The sequence below is a fragment of the Haematobia irritans genome, unplaced genomic scaffold (genome assembly GCF_050003625.1).
Source record: "Haematobia irritans isolate KBUSLIRL unplaced genomic scaffold, ASM5000362v1 scaffold_7, whole genome shotgun sequence".
Taxonomy (NCBI): Eukaryota; Metazoa; Arthropoda; class Insecta; order Diptera; family Muscidae; genus Haematobia; species Haematobia irritans.
In genome coordinates, this window is record NW_027445830.1 from 627,199 (window position 1) to 646,204 (window position 19,006).

Genomic DNA, 19,006 nt, shown 5'->3' on the forward strand with positions numbered 1-19,006 from the left:
ACTTCTTTTGCCCATATCTCCTTAAATTCGTGACCACCCCCAAAAAATTGAAATATCCACCCAAAACCTAAAAAAATTGAAATTTTTATATGAAAAACTTCTTTTGCCCATATCTCCTTAAATATGCGTCCTACAGCGAAAAGGACTTTAATTCGCGACCACCCTCAAAAAATTGAAAAATCCACCCAAAACCTAAAAAAAATGAAATTTTTATATGAAAAACTTCTTTTGCCCATATCTCCTTAAATATGCGCCCTAGAGCGAAAAGGACTTTAATTCGTGACCACCCCCAAAAAGTTTAAAAATTCACCCAAAACCTAAAAAAAATGAAATTTTTATATGAAAAACTTCTTTTGCCCATATCTCCTTAAATATGCGTCCTATAGCGAAAAGGACTTTAATTCGTGACCACCCCCAAAAAATTGCAAAATCCACCCAAAACCTAAAAAAATTGAAATTTTTATATGAAAAACTTCTTTTGCCCATATCTCCTTAAATATGCGTCCTAGAGCGAAAATGACTTTAATTCGTGACCACCCCCAACAAATTGCAAAATCCACCCAAAACCTAAAAAAATTGAAATTTTTATATGAAAAACTTCTTTTATCCATATCTCCTTAAATATGCGTCCTAGAGCGAAAAGGACTTTAATTCGCGACCACCCTCAAAAAATTGAAAAATCCACCCAAAACCTAAAAAAATGAAATTTTTATATGACAAGCTACTTTTGCCCATATCTCCTTAAATATGTGTCCTAGAGCGAAAAGGACTTTCATTCGTGACCACCCCCAAAAAATTGAAAAATCCACCCAAAACCTAAAAAAATTGAAATTTTTATATGAAAAACTTCTTTTGCCCATATCTCCTTAAATATGCGTCCTATAGCGAAAAGGACTTTAATTCGTGACCACCCCCAAAAAATTGCAAAATCCACCCAAAACCTAAAAAAATTGAAATTTTTATATGAAAAACTTCTTTTGCCCATATCTCCTTAAATATGCGTCCTAGAGCGAAAAGGACTTTAATTCGTGACCACCCCCAAAAAATTGAAAAATCCACCCAAAACCTTAAAAAATGAAATTTTTATATGAAAAACTTCTTTTATCCATATCTCCTTAAATATGCGTCCTAGAGCGAAAAGGACTTTAATTCGCGACCACCCTCAAAAAATTGAAAAATCCACCCAAAACCTAAAAAAAATGAAATTTTTATATGAAAAACTTCTTTTGCCCATATCTCCTTAAATATGCGTCCTACAGCGAAAAGGACTTTAATTCGCGACCACCCTCAAAAAATTGAAAAATCCACCCAAAACCTAAAAAAAATGAAATTTTTATATGAAAAACTTCTTTTGCCCATATCTCCTTAAATATGCGTCCTAGAGCGAAAAGAACTTTAATTCGTGACCACCCCCAAAAAATTGAAAAATCCACCCAAAACCTTAAAAAATGAAATTTTTATATGAAAAACTTCTTTTATCCATATCTCCTTAAATATGCGTCCTAGAGCGAAAAGGACTTTAATTCGCGACCACCCTCAAAAAATTGAAAAATCCACCCAAAACCTAAAAAAAAATGAAATTTTTATATGAAAAACTTCTTTTGCCCATATCTCCTTAAATATGCGTCCTACAGCGAAAAGGACTTTAATTCGCGACCACCCTCAAAAAATTGAAAAATCCACCCAAAACCTACAAAAAAATGAAATTTTTATATGAAAAACTTCTTTTGCCCATATCTCCTTAAATATGCGCCCTAGAGCGAAAAGGACTTTAATTCGTGACCACCCCCAAAAAGTTTAAAAATTCACCCAAAACCTAAAAAAAATGAAATTTTTATATGAAAAACTTCTTTTGCCCATATCTCCTTAAATATGCGTCCTATAGCGAAAAGGACTTTAATTCGTGACCACCCCCAAAAAATTGCAAAATCCACCCAAAACCTAAAAAAATTGAAATTTTTATATGAAAAACTTCTTTTGCCCATATCTCCTTAAATATGCGTCCTAGAGCGAAAAGGACTTTAATTCGTGACCACCCCCAAAAAATTGAAAAATCCACCCAAAACCTTAAAAAATGAAATTTTTATATGAAAAACTTCTTTTATCCATATCTCCTTAAATATGCGTCCTAGAGCGAAAAGGACTTTAATTCGCGACCACCCTCAAAAAATTGAAAAATCCACCCAAAACCTAAAAAAATGAAATTTTTATATGAAAAACTTCTTTTGCCCATATCTCCTTAAATATGCGTCCTACAGCGAAAAGGACTTTAATTCGCGACCACCCTCAAAAAATTGAAAAATCCACCCAAAACCTAAAAAAAATGAAATTTTTATATGAAAAACTTCTTTTGCCCATATCTCCCTAAATATGCGTCCTAGAGCGAAAAGGACTTTAATTCGTGACCACCCTCCAAAAAATTGAAAAATCCACCCAAAACCTAAAAAAATTGAAATTTTTATATGAAAAACTTCTTTTGCCCATATCTCCTTAAATATGCGCCCTAGAGCGAAAAGGACTTTAATTCGTGACCACCCCCAAAAAATTGAAAAATCCACCCAAAACCTAAAAAAATTGAAATTTTTATATGAAAAACTTCTTTTGCCCATATCTCCTTAAATATGCGTCCTAGAGCGAAAAGGACTTTAATTCGTGACCACCCCAAAAAAGTTTAAAAATCCACCCAAAACCTAAAAAAATTGAAATTTTTATATGAAAAACTTCTTTTGCCCATATCTCCTTAAATATGCGTCCTAGAGCGAAAAGGACTTTAATTCGTGACCACCCTCAAAAAATTGAAAAATCCACCCAAAACCTAAAAAAATTTAAATTTTTATATGAAAAACTTCTTTTTCCCATATCTCTTAAACTAAGCGTCCTAGAGCGAAAAGGACTTTTATTCGTGACCACCCCCAAAAAATTGAAAAATCCACCCAAAACCTAAAAAAATTGAAATTTTTATATGAAAAACTTCTTTTGCCCATATCTCCTTAAATATGCGTCCTAGAGCGAAAAGGACTTTAATTCGTGACCACCCTCAAAAAATTGAAAAATCCACCCAAAACCTAAAAAAATTTAAATTTTTATATGAAAAACTTCTTTTGCCCATATCTCCTTAAATATGCGCCCTAGAGCGAAAAGGACTTTAATTCGTGACCACCCCCAAAAAATTGAAAAATCCACCCAAAATCTAAAAAAATGAAATTTTTATATGAAAAACTTCTTTTGCCCATATCTCCTTAAATATGCGTCCTAGAGCGAAAAGGACTTTAATTCGTGACCACCCCCAAAAAGTTTAAAAATTCACCCAAAACCTAAAAAAAATGAAATTTTTATATGAAAAACTTCTTTTGCCCATATCTCCTTAAATATGCGTCCTAGAGCGAAAAGGACTTTAATTCGTGACCACCCCCAAAAAATTGAAAAATCCACCCAAAACCTAAAAAAAATGAAATTTTTATATGAAAAACTTCTTTTGCCCATATCTCCTTAAATATGCGTCCTACAGCGAAAAGGACTTTAATTCGCGACCACCCTCAAAAAATTGAAAAATCCACCCAAAACCTAAAAAAAAATGAAATTTTTATATGAAAAACTTCTTTTGCCCATATCTCCTTAAATATGCGTCCTAGAGCGAAAAGGACTTTAATTCGTGACCACCCTCCAAAAAATTGAAAAATCCACCCAAAACCTAAAAAAATTGAAATTTTTATATGAAAAACTTCTTTTGCCCATATCTCCTTAAATATGCGCCCTAGAGCGAAAAGGACTTTAATTCGTGACCACCCCCCAAAAAATTGAAAAATCCACCCAAAACCTGAAAAAAATGAAATTTTTATATCAAAAACTTCTTTTGCCCATATCTCCTTAAATATGCGTCCTAGAGCGAAAAGGACTTTAATTCGTGACCACTCCCAAAAAGTTTAAAAATCCACCCAAAACCTAAAAAAATTGAAATTTTTATATGAAAAACTTCTTTTGCCCATATCTCCTTAAATATGCGTCCTAGAGCGAAAAGGACTTTAATTCGTGACCACCCCCAAAAAGTTGAAAAATCCACCCAAAACTTTAAAAAATTGAAATTTTTATATGAAAAACTTCTTTTGCCCATATCTCCTTAAATATGCGTCCTAGAGCGAAAAGGACTTTAATTCGTGACCACTCCCAAAAAATTGAAAAATCCACCCAAAACCTAAAAAAATAGAAATTTATATATGAAAAACTTCTTTTGCCCATATCTCCTAAACTAAGCGTCCTAGAGCGAAAAGGACTTTAATTCGTGACCACCCCCAAAAAGTTGAAAAATCCACCCAAAACTTAAAAAAATTGAAATTTTTATATGAAAAACTTCTTTTGCCCATATCTCCTTAAATATGCGCCCTAGAGCGAAAAGGACTTTAATTCGTGACCACCCCCAAAAAGTTTAAAAATTCACCCAAAATCTAAAAAAAATGAAATTTTTATATGAAAAACTTCTTTTGCCCATATCTCCTTAAATATGCGTCCTAGAGCGAAAGGACTTTAATTCGTGACCACCCCCAAAAAATTGAAAAATCCACCCAAAACCTAAAAAAATTGAAATTTTTATATGAAAAACTTCTTTTGCCCATATCTCCTTAAATATGCGTCCTACAGCGAAAAGGACTTTAATTCGCGACCACCCTCAAAAAATTGAAAAATCCACCCAAAACCTAAAAAAAATTAAATTTTTATATGAAAAACTTCTTTTGCCCATATCTCCTTAAATATGCGCCCTAGAGCGAAAAGGACTTTAATTCGTGACCACCCCCAAAAAGTTTAAAAATTCACCCAAAACCTAAAAAAAATGAAATTTTTATATGAAAAACTTCTTTTGCCCATATCTCCTTAAATATGCGTCCTATAGCGAAAAGGACTTTAATTCGTGACCACCCCCAAAAAATTGCAAAATCCACCCAAAACCTAAAAAAATTGAAATTTTTATATGAAAAACTTCTTTTGCCCATATCTCCTTAAATATGCGTCCTAGAGCGAAAATGACTTTAATTCGTGACCACCCCCAACAAATTGAAAAATCCACCCAAAACCTAAAAAAATTGAAATTTTTATATGAAAAACTTCTTTTGCCCATATCTCCTTAAATATGCGTCCTAGAGCGAAAAGGACTTTAATTCGCGACCACCCTCAAAAAATTGAAAAATCCACCCAAAACCTAAAAAAAATGAAATTTTTATATGACAAGCTACTTTTGCCCATATCTCCTTAAATATGTGTCCTAGAGCGAAAAGGACTTTCATTCGTGACCACCCCCAAAAAATTGAAAAATCCACCCAAAACCTAAAAAATTGAAATTTTTATATGAAAAACTTCTTTTGCCCATATCTCCTTAAATATGCGTCCTATAGCGAAAAGGACTTTAATTCGTGACCACCCCCAAAAAATTGCAAAATCCACCCAAAACCTAAAAAAATTTAAATTTTTATATGAAAAACTTCTTTTGCACATATCTCCTTAAATATGCGTCCTAGAGCGAAAAGGACTTTAATTCGTGACCACCCCCAAAAAATTGAAAAATCCACCCAAAACCTTAAAAAATGAAATTTTTATATGAAAAACTTCTTTTATCCATATCTCCTTAAATATGCGTCCTAGAGCGAAAAGGACTTTAATTCGCGACCACCCTCAAAAAATTGAAAAATCCACCCAAAACCTAAAAAAAATGAAATTTTTATATGAAAAACTTCTTTTGCCCATATCTCCTTAAAAATGCGTCCTACAGCGAAAAGGACTTTAATTCGCGACCACCCTCAAAAAATTGAAAAATCCACCCAAAACCAAAAAAAATGAAATTTTTATATGAAAAACTTCTTTTGCCCATATCTTCTTAAATATGCGTCCTAGAGCGAAAAGGACTTTAATTCGTGACCACCCCCAAAAAATTGAAAAATCCACCCAAAACCTTAAAAAATTAAATTTTTATATGAAAAACTTCTTTTATCCATATCTCCTTAAATATGCGTCCTAGAGCGAAAAGGACTTTAATTCGTGACCACCCTCAAAAAATTGAAAAATCCACCCAAAACCTAAAAAAAATGAAATTTTTATATGAAAAACTTCTTTTGCCCATATCTCCTTAAATATGCGTCCTATAGCGAAAAGGACTTTAATTCGCGACCACCCTCAAAAAATTGAAAAATCCACCCAAAACCTAAAAAAAATGAAATTTTTATATGAAAAACTTCTTTTGCCCATATCTCCTTAAATATGCGCCCTAGAGCGAAAAGGACTTTAATTCGTGACCACCCCCAAAAAGTTTAAAAATTCACCCAAAACCTAAAAAAAAATGAAATTTTTATATGAAAAACTTCTTTTGCCCATATCTCCTTAAATATGCGTCCTATAGCGAAAAGGACTTTAATTCGTGACCACCCCCAAAAAATTGCAAAATCCACCCAAAACCTAAAAAAATTGAAATTTTTATATGAAAAACTTCTTTTATCCATATCTCCTTAAATATGCGTCCTAGAGCGAAAAGGACTTTAATTCGCGACCACCCTCAAAAAATTGAAAAATCCACCCAAAACCTAAAAAAAATGAAATTTTTATATGAAAAACTTCTTTTGCCCATATCTCCTTAAATATGCGTCCTATAGCGAAAAGGACTTTAATTCGCGACCACCCTCAAAAAATTGAAAAATCCACCCAAAACCTAAAAAAAATGAAATTTTTATATGAAAAACTTCTTTTGCCCATATCTCCTTAAATATGCGCCCTAGAGCGAAAAGGACTTTAATTCGTGACCACCCCCAAAAAGTTTAAAAATTCACCCAAAACCTAAAAAAAAATGAAATTTTTATATGAAAAACTTCTTTTGCCCATATCTCCTTAAATATGCGTCCTATAGCGAAAAGGACTTTAATTCGTGACCACCCCCAAAAAATTGCAAAATCCACCCAAAACCTAAAAAAATTGAAATTTTTATATGAAAAACTTCTTTTGCCCATATCTCCTTAAATATGCGTCCTAGAGCGAAAAGGACTTTAATTCGTGACCACCCCCAACAAATTGAAAAATCCACCTAAAACCTAAAAAAATTGAAATTTTTATATGAAAAACTTCTTTTATCTATATCTCCTTAAATATGCGTCCTAGAGCGAAAAGGACTTTAATTCGCGACCACCCTCAAAAAATTGAAAAATCTTCCCAAAACCTAAAAAAAATGAAATTTTTATATGACAAGCTACTTTTGCCCATATCTCCTTAAATATGTGTCCTAGAGCGAAAAGGACTTTCATTCGTGACCACCCCCAAAAAATTGAAAAATCCACCCAAAACCTATAAAAATTGAAATTTGTATATGAAAAACTTCTTTTGCCCATATCTCCTTAAATATGCGTCCTATAGCGAAAAGGACTTTAATTCGTGACCACCCCCAAAAAATTGCAAAATCCACCCAAAACCTAAAAAAATTTAAATTTTTATATGAAAAACTTCTTTTGCCCATATCTCCTTAAATATGCGTCCTAGAGCGAAAAGGACTTTAATTCGCGACCACCCTCAAAAAATTGAAAAATCCACCCAAAACCTAAAAAAAATTAAATTTTTATATGAAAAACTTCTTTTGCCCATATCTCCTTAAATATGCGCCCTAGAGCGAAAAGGACTTTAATTCGTGACCACCCCCAAAAAGTTTACAAATTCACCCAAAACCTAAAAAAAATGAAATTTTTATATGAAAAACTTCTTTTGCCCATATCTCCTTAAATATGCGTCCTATAGCGAAAAGGACTTTAATTCGTGACCACCCCCAAAAAATTGCAAAATCCACCCAAAACCTAAAAAAATTGAAATTTTTATATGAAAAACTTCTTTTGCCCATATCTCCTTAAATATGCGTCCTAGAGCGAAAATGACTTTAATTCGTGACCACCCCCAACAAATTGAAAAATCCACCCAAAACCTAAAAAAATTGAAATTTTTATATGAAAAACTTCTTTTGCCCATATCTCCTTAAATATGCGTCCTAGAGCGAAAAGGACTTTAATTCGCGACCACCCTCAAAAAATTGAAAAATCCACCCAAAACCTAAAAAAAATGAAATTTTTATATGACAAGCTACTTTTGCCCATATCTCCTTAAATATGTGTCCTAGAGCGAAAAGGACTTTCATTCGTGACCACCCCCAAAAAATTGAAAAATCCACCCAAAACCTAAAAAATTGAAATTTTTATATGAAAAACTTCTTTTGCCCATATCTCCTTAAATATGCGTCCTATAGCGAAAAGGACTTTAATTCGTGACCACCCCCAAAAAATTGCAAAATCCACCCAAAACCTAAAAAAATTTAAATTTTTATATGAAAAACTTCTTTTGCACATATCTCCTTAAATATGCGTCCTAGAGCGAAAAGGACTTTAATTCGTGACCACCCCCAAAAAATTGAAAAATCCACCCAAAACCTTAAAAAATGAAATTTTTATATGAAAAACTTCTTTTATCCATATCTCCTTAAATATGCGTCCTAGAGCGAAAAGGACTTTAATTCGCGACCACCCTCAAAAAATTGAAAAATCCACCCAAAACCTAAAAAAAATGAAATTTTTATATGAAAAACTTCTTTTGCCCATATCTCCTTAAAAATGCGTCCTACAGCGAAAAGGACTTTAATTCGCGACCACCCTCAAAAAATTGAAAAATCCACCCAAAACCAAAAAAAATGAAATTTTTATATGAAAAACTTCTTTTGCCCATATCTTCTTAAATATGCGTCCTAGAGCGAAAAGGACTTTAATTCGTGACCACCCCCAAAAAATTGAAAAATCCACCCAAAACCTTAAAAAATTAAATTTTTATATGAAAAACTTCTTTTATCCATATCTCCTTAAATATGCGTCCTAGAGCGAAAAGGACTTTAATTCGCGACCACCCTCAAAAAATTGAAAAATCCACCCAAAACCTAAAAAAAATGAAATTTTTATATGAAAAACTTCTTTTGCCCATATCTCCTTAAATATGCGTCCTATAGCGAAAAGGACTTTAATTCGCGACCACCCTCAAAAAATTGAAAAATCCACCCAAAACCTAAAAAAAATGAAATTTTTATATGAAAAACTTCTTTTGCCCATATCTCCTTAAATATGCGCCCTAGAGCGAAAAGGACTTTAATTCGTGACCACCCCCAAAAAGTTTAAAAATTCACCCAAAACCTAAAAAAAAATGAAATTTTTATATGAAAAACTTCTTTTGCCCATATCTCCTTAAATATGCGTCCTATAGCGAAAAGGACTTTAATTCGTGACCACCCCCAAAAAATTGCAAAATCCACCCAAAACCTAAAAAAATTGAAATTTTTATATGAAAAACTTCTTTTGCCCATATCTCCTTAAATATGCGTCCTAGAGCGAAAAGGACTTTAATTCGTGACCACCCCCAACAAATTGAAAAATCCACCTAAAACCTAAAAAAATTGAAATTTTTATATGAAAAACTTCTTTTATCCATATCTCCTTAAATATGCGTCCTAGAGCGAAAAGGACTTTAATTCGCGACCACCCTCAAAAAATTGAAAAATCTTCCCAAAACCTAAAAAAAATGAAATTTTTATATGACAAGCTACTTTTGCCCATATCTCCTTAAATATGTGTCCTAGAGCGAAAAGGACTTTCATTCGTGACCACCCCCAAAAAATTGAAAAATCCACCCAAAACCTATAAAAATTGAAATTTGTATATGAAAAACTTCTTTTGCCCATATCTCCTTAAATATGCGTCCTATAGCGAAAAGGACTTTAATTCGTGACCACCCCCAAAAAATTGCAAAATCCACCCAAAACCTAAAAAAATTTAAATTTTTATATGAAAAACTTCTTTTGCCCATATCTCCTTAAATATGCGTCCTAGAGCGAAAAGGACTTTAATTCGTGACCACCCCCAAAAAATTGAAAAATCCACCCAAAACCTTAAAAAATGAAATTTTTATATGAAAAACTTCTTTTATCCATATCTCCTTAAATATGCGTCCTAGAGCGAAAAGGACTTTAATTCGCGACCACCCTCAAAAAATTGAAAAATCCACCCAAAACCTAAAAAAAATGAAATTTTTATATGAAAAACTTCTTTTGCCCATATCTCCTTAAATATGCGTCCTACAGCGAAAAGGACTTTAATTCGCGACCGCCCTCAAAAAATTGAAAAATCCACCCAAAACCTAAAAAAATTGAAATTTTTATATGAAAAACTTCTTTTGCCCATATCTCCTTAAATATGCGTCCTAGAGCGAAAAAGACTTTAATTCGTGACCACCCTCCAAAAAATTGAAAAATCCACCCAAAACCTAAAAAAAAATGAAATTTTTATATGAAAAACTTCTTTTGCCCATATCTCCTTAAATATGCGCCCTAGAGCGAAAAGGACTTTAATTCGTGACCACCCCCAAAAAGTTTAAAAATTCACCCAAAACCTAAAAAAAATGAAATTTTTATATGAAAAACTTCTTTTGCCCATATCTCCTTAAATATGCATCCTAGAGCGAAAAGGACTTTAATTCGTGACCACCCCCAAAAAATTGAAAAATCCACCCAAAACCTAAAAAAAATGAAATTTTTATATGAACAACTTCTTTTGCCCATATCTCCTTAAATATGCGTCCTACAGCGAAAAGGACTTTAATTCGCGACCACCCTCAAAAAATTGAAAAATCCACCCAAAACCTAAAAAAAATGAAATTTTTATATGAAAAACTTCTTTTGCCCATATCTCCTTAAATATGCGTCCTAGAGCGAAAAGGACTTTAATTCGTGACCACCCTCCAAAAAATTGAAAAATCCACCCAAAACCTAAAAAAATTTAAATTTTTATATGAAAAACTTCTTTTGCCCATATCTCCTTAAATATGCGCCCTAGAGCGAAAAGGACTTTAATTCGTGACCACCCCCAAAAAATTGAAAAATCCACCCAAAACCTAAAAAAAATGAAATTTTTATATCAAAAACTTCTTTTGCCCATATCTCCTTAAATATGCGTCCTAGAGCGAAAAGGACTTTAATTCGTGACCACCCCCAAAAAGTTTAAAAATCCACCCAAAACCTAAAAAAATTGAAATTTTTATATGAAAAACTTCTTTTGCCCATATCTCCTTAAATATGCGTCCTAGAGCGAAAAGGACTTTAATTCGTGACCACCCTCAAAAAATTGAAAAATCCACCCAAAACCTAAAAAAATTTAAATTTTTATATGAAAAACTTCTTTTTCCCATATCTCCTAAACTTAGCGTCCTAGAGCGAAAAGGACTTTTATTCGTGACCACCCCCAAAAAATTGAAAAATCCACCCAAAACCTAAAAAAATTGAAATTTTTATATGAAAAACTTCTTTTGCCCATATCTCCTTAAATATGCGTCCTAGAGCGAAAAGGACTTTAATTCGTGACCACCCTCAAAAAATTGAAAAATCCACCCATAACCTAAAAAAATTTAAATTTTTATATGAAAAACTTCTTTTTCCCATATCTCCTAAACTAAGCGTCCTAGAGCGAAAAGGACTTTTATTCGTGACCACCCCCAAAAAATTGAAAAATCCACCCATAACCTAAAAAAATTGAAATTTTTATATGAAAAACTTCTTTTGCCCATATCTCCTTAAATATGCGTCCTAGAGCGAAAAGGACTTTAATTCGTGACCACCCTCAAAAAATTGAAAAATCCACCCAAAACCTAAAAAAATTTAAATTTTTATATGAAAAACTTCTTTTTCCCATATCTCCTAAACTAAGCGTCCTAGAGCGAAAAGGACTTTTATTCGTGACCACCCCCAAAAAATTGAAAAATCCACCCAAAACCTAAAAAAATTGAAATTTTTATATGAAAAACTTCTTTTGCCCATATCTCCTTAAATATGCGTCCTATAGCGAAAAGGACTTTAATTCGTGACCACCCCCAAAAAATTGCAAAATCCACCCAAAACCTAAAAAAATTTAAATTTTTATATGAAAAACTTCTTTTGCACATATCTCCTTAAATATGCGTCCTAGAGCGAAAAGGACTTTAATTCGTGACCACCCCCAAAAAATTGAAAAATCCACCCAAAACCTTAAAAAATGAAATTTTTATATGAAAAACTTCTTTTATCCATATCTCCTTAAATATGCGTCCTAGAGCGAAAAGGACTTTAATTCGCGACCACCCTCAAAAAATTGAAAAATCCACCCAAAACCTAAAAAAAATGAAATTTTTATATGAAAAACTTCTTTTGCCCATATCTCCTTAAAAATGCGTCCTACAGCGAAAAGGACTTTAATTCGCGACCACCCTCAAAAAATTGAAAAATCCACCCAAAACCAAAAAAAATGAAATTTTTATATGAAAAACTTCTTTTGCCCATATCTTCTTAAATATGCGTCCTAGAGCGAAAAGGACTTTAATTCGTGACCACCCCCAAAAAATTGAAAAATCCACCCAAAACCTTAAAAAATGAAATTTTTATATGAAAAACTTCTTTTATCCATATCTCCTTAAATATGCGTCCTAGAGCGAAAAGGACTTTAATTCGCGACCACCCTCAAAAAATTGAAAAATCCACCCAAAACCTAAAAAAAATGAAATTTTTATATGAAAAACTTCTTTTGCCCATATCTCCTTAAATATGCGTCCTATAGCGAAAAGGACTTTAATTCGCGACCACCCTCAAAAAATTGAAAAATCCACCCAAAACCCAAAAAAAATTAAATTTTTATATGAAAAACTTCTTTTGCCCATATCTCCTTAAATATGCGCCCTAGAGCGAAAAGGACTTTAATTCGTGACCACCCCCAAAAAGTTTAAAAATTCACCCAAAACCTAAAAAAAATGAAATTTTTATATGAAAAACTTCTTTTGTCCATATCTCCTTAAATATGCGTCCTATAGCGAAAAGGACTTTAATTCGTGACCACACCCAAAAAATTGCAAAATCCACCCAAAACCTAAAAAAATTGAAATTTTTATATGAAAAACTTCTTTTGCCCATATCTCCTTAAATATGCGTCCTAGAGCGAAAAGGACTTTAATTCGTGACCACCCCCAACAAATTGAAAAATCCACCTAAAACCTAAAAAAATTGAAATTTTTATATGAAAAACTTCTTTTATCCATATCTCCTTAAATATGCGTCCTAGAGCGAAAAGGACTTTAATTCGCGACCACCCTCAAAAAATTGAAAAATCCACCCAAAACCTAAAAAAAAATGAAATTTTTATATGACAAGCTACTTTTGCCCATATCTCCTTAAATATGTGTCCTAGAGCGAAAAGGACTTTCATTCGTGACCACCCCCAAAAAATTGAAAAATCCACCCAAAACCTATAAAAATTGAAATTTTTATATGAAAAACTTCTTTTGCCCATATCTCCTTAAATATGCGTCCTATAGCGAAAAGGACTTTAATTCGTGACCACCCCCAAAAAATTGCAAAATCCACCCAAAACCTAAAAAAATTTAAATTTTTATATGAAAAACTTCTTTTGCCCATATCTCCTTAAATATGCGTCCTAGAGCGAAAAGGACTTTAATTCGTGACCACCCCCACAAAATTGAAAAATCCACCCAAAACCTTAAAAAATGAAATTTTTATATGAAAAACTTCTTTTATCCATATCTCCTTAAATATGCGTCCTAGAGCGAAAAGGACTTTAATTCGCAACCACCCTCAAAAAATTGAAAAATCCACCCAAAACCTAAAAAAATGAAATTTTTATATGAAAAACTTCTTTTGCCCATATCTCCTTAAATATGCGTCCTACAGCGAAAAGGACTTTAATTCGCGACCACCCTCAAAAAATTGAAAAATCCACCCAAAACCTAAAAAAATTGAAATTTTTATATGAAAAACTTCTTTTGCCCATATCTCCTTAAATATGCGTCCTAGAGCGAAAAAGACTTTAATTCGTGACCACCCTCCAAAAAATTGAAAAATCCACCCAAAACCTAAAAAAAATGAAATTTTTATATGAAAAACTTCTTTTGCCCATATCTCCTTAAATATGCGTCCTACAGCGAAAAGGACTTTAATTCGCGACCACCCTCAAAAAATTGAAAAATCCACCCAAAACCTAAAAAAATTGAAATTTTTATATGAAAAACTTCTTTTGCCCATATCTCCTTAAATATGCGTCCTAGAGCGAAAAGGACTTTAATTCGTGACCACCCTCAAAAAATTGAAAAATCCACCCATAACCTAAAAAAATTTAATTTTTTATATGAAAAACTTCTTTTTCCCATATCTCCTAAACTAAGCGTCCTAGAGCGAAAAGGACTTTTATTCGTGACCACCCCCAAAAAATTGAAAAATCCACCCATAACCTAAAAAAATTGAAATTTTTATATGAAAAACTTCTTTTGCCCATATCTCCTTAAATATGCGTCCTAGAGCGAAAAGGACTTTAATTCGTGACCACCCTCAAAAAATTGAAAAATCCACCCAAAACCTAAAAAAATTTAAATTTTTATATGAAAAACTTCTTTTTCCCATATCTCCTAAACTAAGCGTCCTAGAGCGAAAAGGACTTTTATTCGTGACCACCCTCAAAAAATTGAAAAATCCACCCAAAACCTAAAAAAATTGAAATTTTTATATGAAAAACTTCTTTTGCCCATATCTCCTTAAATATGCGTCCTATAGCGAAAAGGACTTTAATTCGTGACCACCCCCAAAAAATTGCAAAATCCACCCAAAACCTAAAAAAATTTAAATTTTTATATGAAAAACTTCTTTTGCACATATCTCCTTAAATATGCGTCCTAGAGCGAAAAGGACTTTAATTCGTGACCACCCCCAAAAAATTGAAAAATCCACCCAAAACCTTAAAAAATGAAATTTTTATATGAAAAACTTCTTTTATCCATATCTCCTTAAATATGCGTCCTAGAGCGAAAAGGACTTTAATTCGCGACCACCCTCAAAAAATTGAAAAATCCACCCAAAACCTAAAAAAAATGAAATTTTTATATGAAAAACTTCTTTTGCCCATATCTCCTTAAAAATGCGTCCTACAGCGAAAAGGACTTTAATTCGCGACCACCCTCAAAAAATTGAAAAATCCACCCAAAACCAAAAAAAATGAAATTTTTATATGAAAAACTTCTTTTGCCCATATCTTCTTAAATATGCGTCCTAGAGCGAAAAGGACTTTAATTCGTGACCACCCCCAAAAAATTGAAAAATCCACCCAAAACCTTAAAAAATGAAATTTTTATATGAAAAACTTCTTTTATCCATATCTCCTTAAATATGCGTCCTAGAGCGAAAAGGACTTTAATTCGCGACCACCCTCAAAAAATTGAAAAATCCACCCAAAACCTAAAAAAAATGAAATTTTTATATGAAAAACTTCTTTTGCCCATATCTCCTTAAATATGCGTCCTATAGCGAAAAGGACTTTAATTCGCGACCACCCTCAAAAAATTGAAAAATCCACCCAAAACCTAAAAAAAATGAAATTTTTATATGAAAAACTTCTTTTGCCCATATCTCCTTAAATATGCGCCCTAGAGCGAAAAGGACTTTAATTCGTGACCACCCCCAAAAAGTTTAAAAATTCACCCAAAACCTAAAAAAAAATGAAATTTTTATATGAAAAACTTCTTTTGCCCATATCTCCTTAAATATGCGTCCTATAGCGAAAAGGACTTTAATTCGTGACCACACCCAAAAAATTGCAAAATCCACCCAAAACCTAAAAAAATTGAAATTTTTATATGAAAAACTTCTTTTGCCCATATCTCCTTAAATATGCGTCCTAGAGCGAAAAGGACTTTAATTCGTGACCACCCCCAACAAATTGAAAAATCCACCTAAAACCTAAAAAAATTGAAATTTTTATATGAAAAACTTCTTTTATCCATATCTCCTTAAATATGCGTCCTAGAGCGAAAAGGACTTTAATTCGCGACCACCCTCAAAAAATTGAAAAATCCACCCAAAACCTAAAAAAAATGAAATTTTTATATGACAAGCTACTTTTGCCCATATCTCCTTAAATATGTGTCCTAGAGCGAAAAGGACTTTCATTCGTGACCACCCCCAAAAAATTGAAAAATCCACCCAAAACCTATAAAAATTGAAATTTGTATATGAAAAACTTCTTTTGCCCATATCTCCTTAAATATGCGTCCTATAGCGAAAAGGACTTTAATTCGTGACCACCCCCAAAAAATTGCAAAATCCACCCAAAACCTAAAAAAATTTAAATTTTTATATGAAAAACTTCTTTTGCCCATATCTCCTTAAATATGCGTCCTAGAGCGAAAAGGACTTTAATTCGCGACCACCCTCAAAAAATTGAAAAATCCACCCAAAACCTAAAAAAATTGAAATTTTTATATGAAAAACTTCTTTTGCCCATATCTCCTTAAATATGCGTCCTAGAGCGAAAAAGACTTTAATTCGTGACCACCCTCCAAAAAATTGAAAAATCCACCCAAAACCTAAAAAAAATGAAATTTTTATATGAAAAACTTCTTTTGCCCATATCTCCTTAAATATGCGCCCTAGAGCGAAAAGGACTTTAATTCGTGACCACCCCCAAAAAGTTTAAAAATTCACCCAAAACCTAAAAAAAATGAAATTTTTATATGAAAAACTTCTTTTGCCCATATCTCCCTAAATATGCATCCTAGAGCGAAAAGGACTTTAATTCGTGACCACCCCCAAAAAATTGAAAAATCCACCCAAAACCTAAAAAAAATGAAATTTTTATATGAACAACTTCTTTTGCCCATATCTCCTTAAATATGCGTCCTACAGCGAAAAGGACTTTAATTCGCGACCACCCTCAAAAAATTGAAAAATCCACCCAAAACCTAAAAAAAATGAAATTTTTATATGAAAAACTTCTTTTGCCCATATCTCCTTAAATATGCGTCCTAGAGCGAAAAGGACTTTAATTCGTGACCACCCTCCAAAAAATTGAAAAATCCACCCAAAACCTAAAAAAATTGAAATTTTTATATGAAAAACTTCTTTTGCCCATATCTCCTTAAATATGCGCCCTAGAGCGAAAAGGACTTTAATTCGTGACCACCCCCAAAAAATTTAAAAATCCACCCAAAACCTAAAAAAAATGAAATTTTTATATCAAAAACTTCTTTTGCCCATATCTCCTTAAATATGCGTCCTAGAGCGAAAAGGACTTTAATTCGTGACCACCCTCCAAAAAATTGAAAAATCCACCCAAAACCTAAAAAAATTTAAATTTTTATATGAAAAACTTCTTTTGCCCATATCTCCTTAAATATGCGTCCTAGAGCGAAAAGGACTTTAATTCGTGACCACCCTCAAAAAATTGAAAAATCCACCCAAAACCTAAAAAAATTTAAATTTTTATATGAAAAACTTCTTTTTCCCATATCTCCTAAACTTAGCGTCCTAGAGCGAAAAGGACTTTTATTCGTGACCACCCCCAAAAAATTGAAAAATCCACCCAAAACCTAAAAAAATTGAAATTTTTATATGAAAAACTTCTTTTGCCCATATCTCCTTAAATATGCGTCCTAGAGCGAAAAGGACTTTAATTCGTGACCACCCTCAAAAAATTGAAAAATCCACCCATAACCTAAAAAAATTTAAATTTTTATATGAAAAACTTCTTTTTCCCATATCTCCTAAACTAAGCGTCCTAGAGCGAAAAGGACTTTTATTCGTGACCACCCCCAAAAAATTGAAAAATCCACCCATAACCTAAAAAAATTGAAATTTTTATATGAAAAACTTCTTTTGCCCATATCTCCTTAAATATGCGTCCTAGAGCGAAAAGGACTTTAATTCGTGACCACCCTCAAAAAATTGAAAAATCCACCCAAAACCTAAAAAAATTTAAATTTTTATATGAAAAACTTCTTTTTCCCATATCTCCTAAACTAAGCGTCCTAGAGCGAAAAGGACTTTTATTCGTGACCACCCCCAAAAAATTGAAAAATCCACCCAAAACCTAAAAAAATTGAAATTTTTATATGAAAAACTTCTTTTGCCCATATCTCCTTAAATATGCGTCCTAGAGCGAAAAGGACTTTAATTCCTGACCACCCCCAAAAAATTGAAAAATCCACCCAAAATCTAAAAAAATGAAATTTTTATATGAAAAACTTCTTTTGCCCATATCTCCTTAAATATGCGCCCTAGAGCGAAAAGGACTTTAATTCGTGACCACCCCCAAAAAATTTAAAAATCCACCCAAAATCTAAAAAAAATGAAATTTTTATATCAAAAACTTATTTTGCCCATATCTCCTTAAATATGCGTCCTAGAGCGAAAAGGACTTTAATTCGTGACCACCCCCAAAAAGTTTAAAAATCCACCCAAAACCTAAAAAAATTTAAATTTTTATATGAAAAACTTCTTTTGCCCATATCTCCTTAAATATGCGTCCTAGAGCGAAAAGGACTTTAATTCGTGACCACCCTCAAAAAATTGAAAAATCCACCCAAAACCTAAAAAAATTTAAATTTTTATATGAAAAACTTCTTTTTCCCATATCTCCTAAACTTAGCGTCCTGGAGCGAAAAGGACTTTTATTCGTGACCACCCCCAAAAAATTGAAAAATCCACCCAAAACCTAAAAAAAATTGAAATTTTTATATGAAAAACTTCTTTTGCCCATATCTCCTTAAATATGCGTCCTAGAGCGAAAAGGACTTTAATTCGTGACCACCCTCAAAAAATTGAAAAATCCACCCATAACCTAAAAAAATTTAAATTTTTATATGAAAAACTTCTTTTTCCCATATCTCCTAAACTAAGCGTCCTAGAGCGAAAAGGACTTTTATTCGTGACCACCCCCAAAAAATTGAAAAATCCACCCATAACCTAAAAAAATTGAAATTTTTATATGAAAAACTTCTTTTGCCCATATCTCCTTAAATATGCGTCCTAGAGCGAAAAGGACTTTAATTCGTGACCACCCTCAAAAAATTGAAAAATCCACCCAAAACCTAAAAAAATTTAAATTTTTATATGAAAAACTTCTTTTTCCCATATCTCCTAAACTAAGCGTCCTAGAGC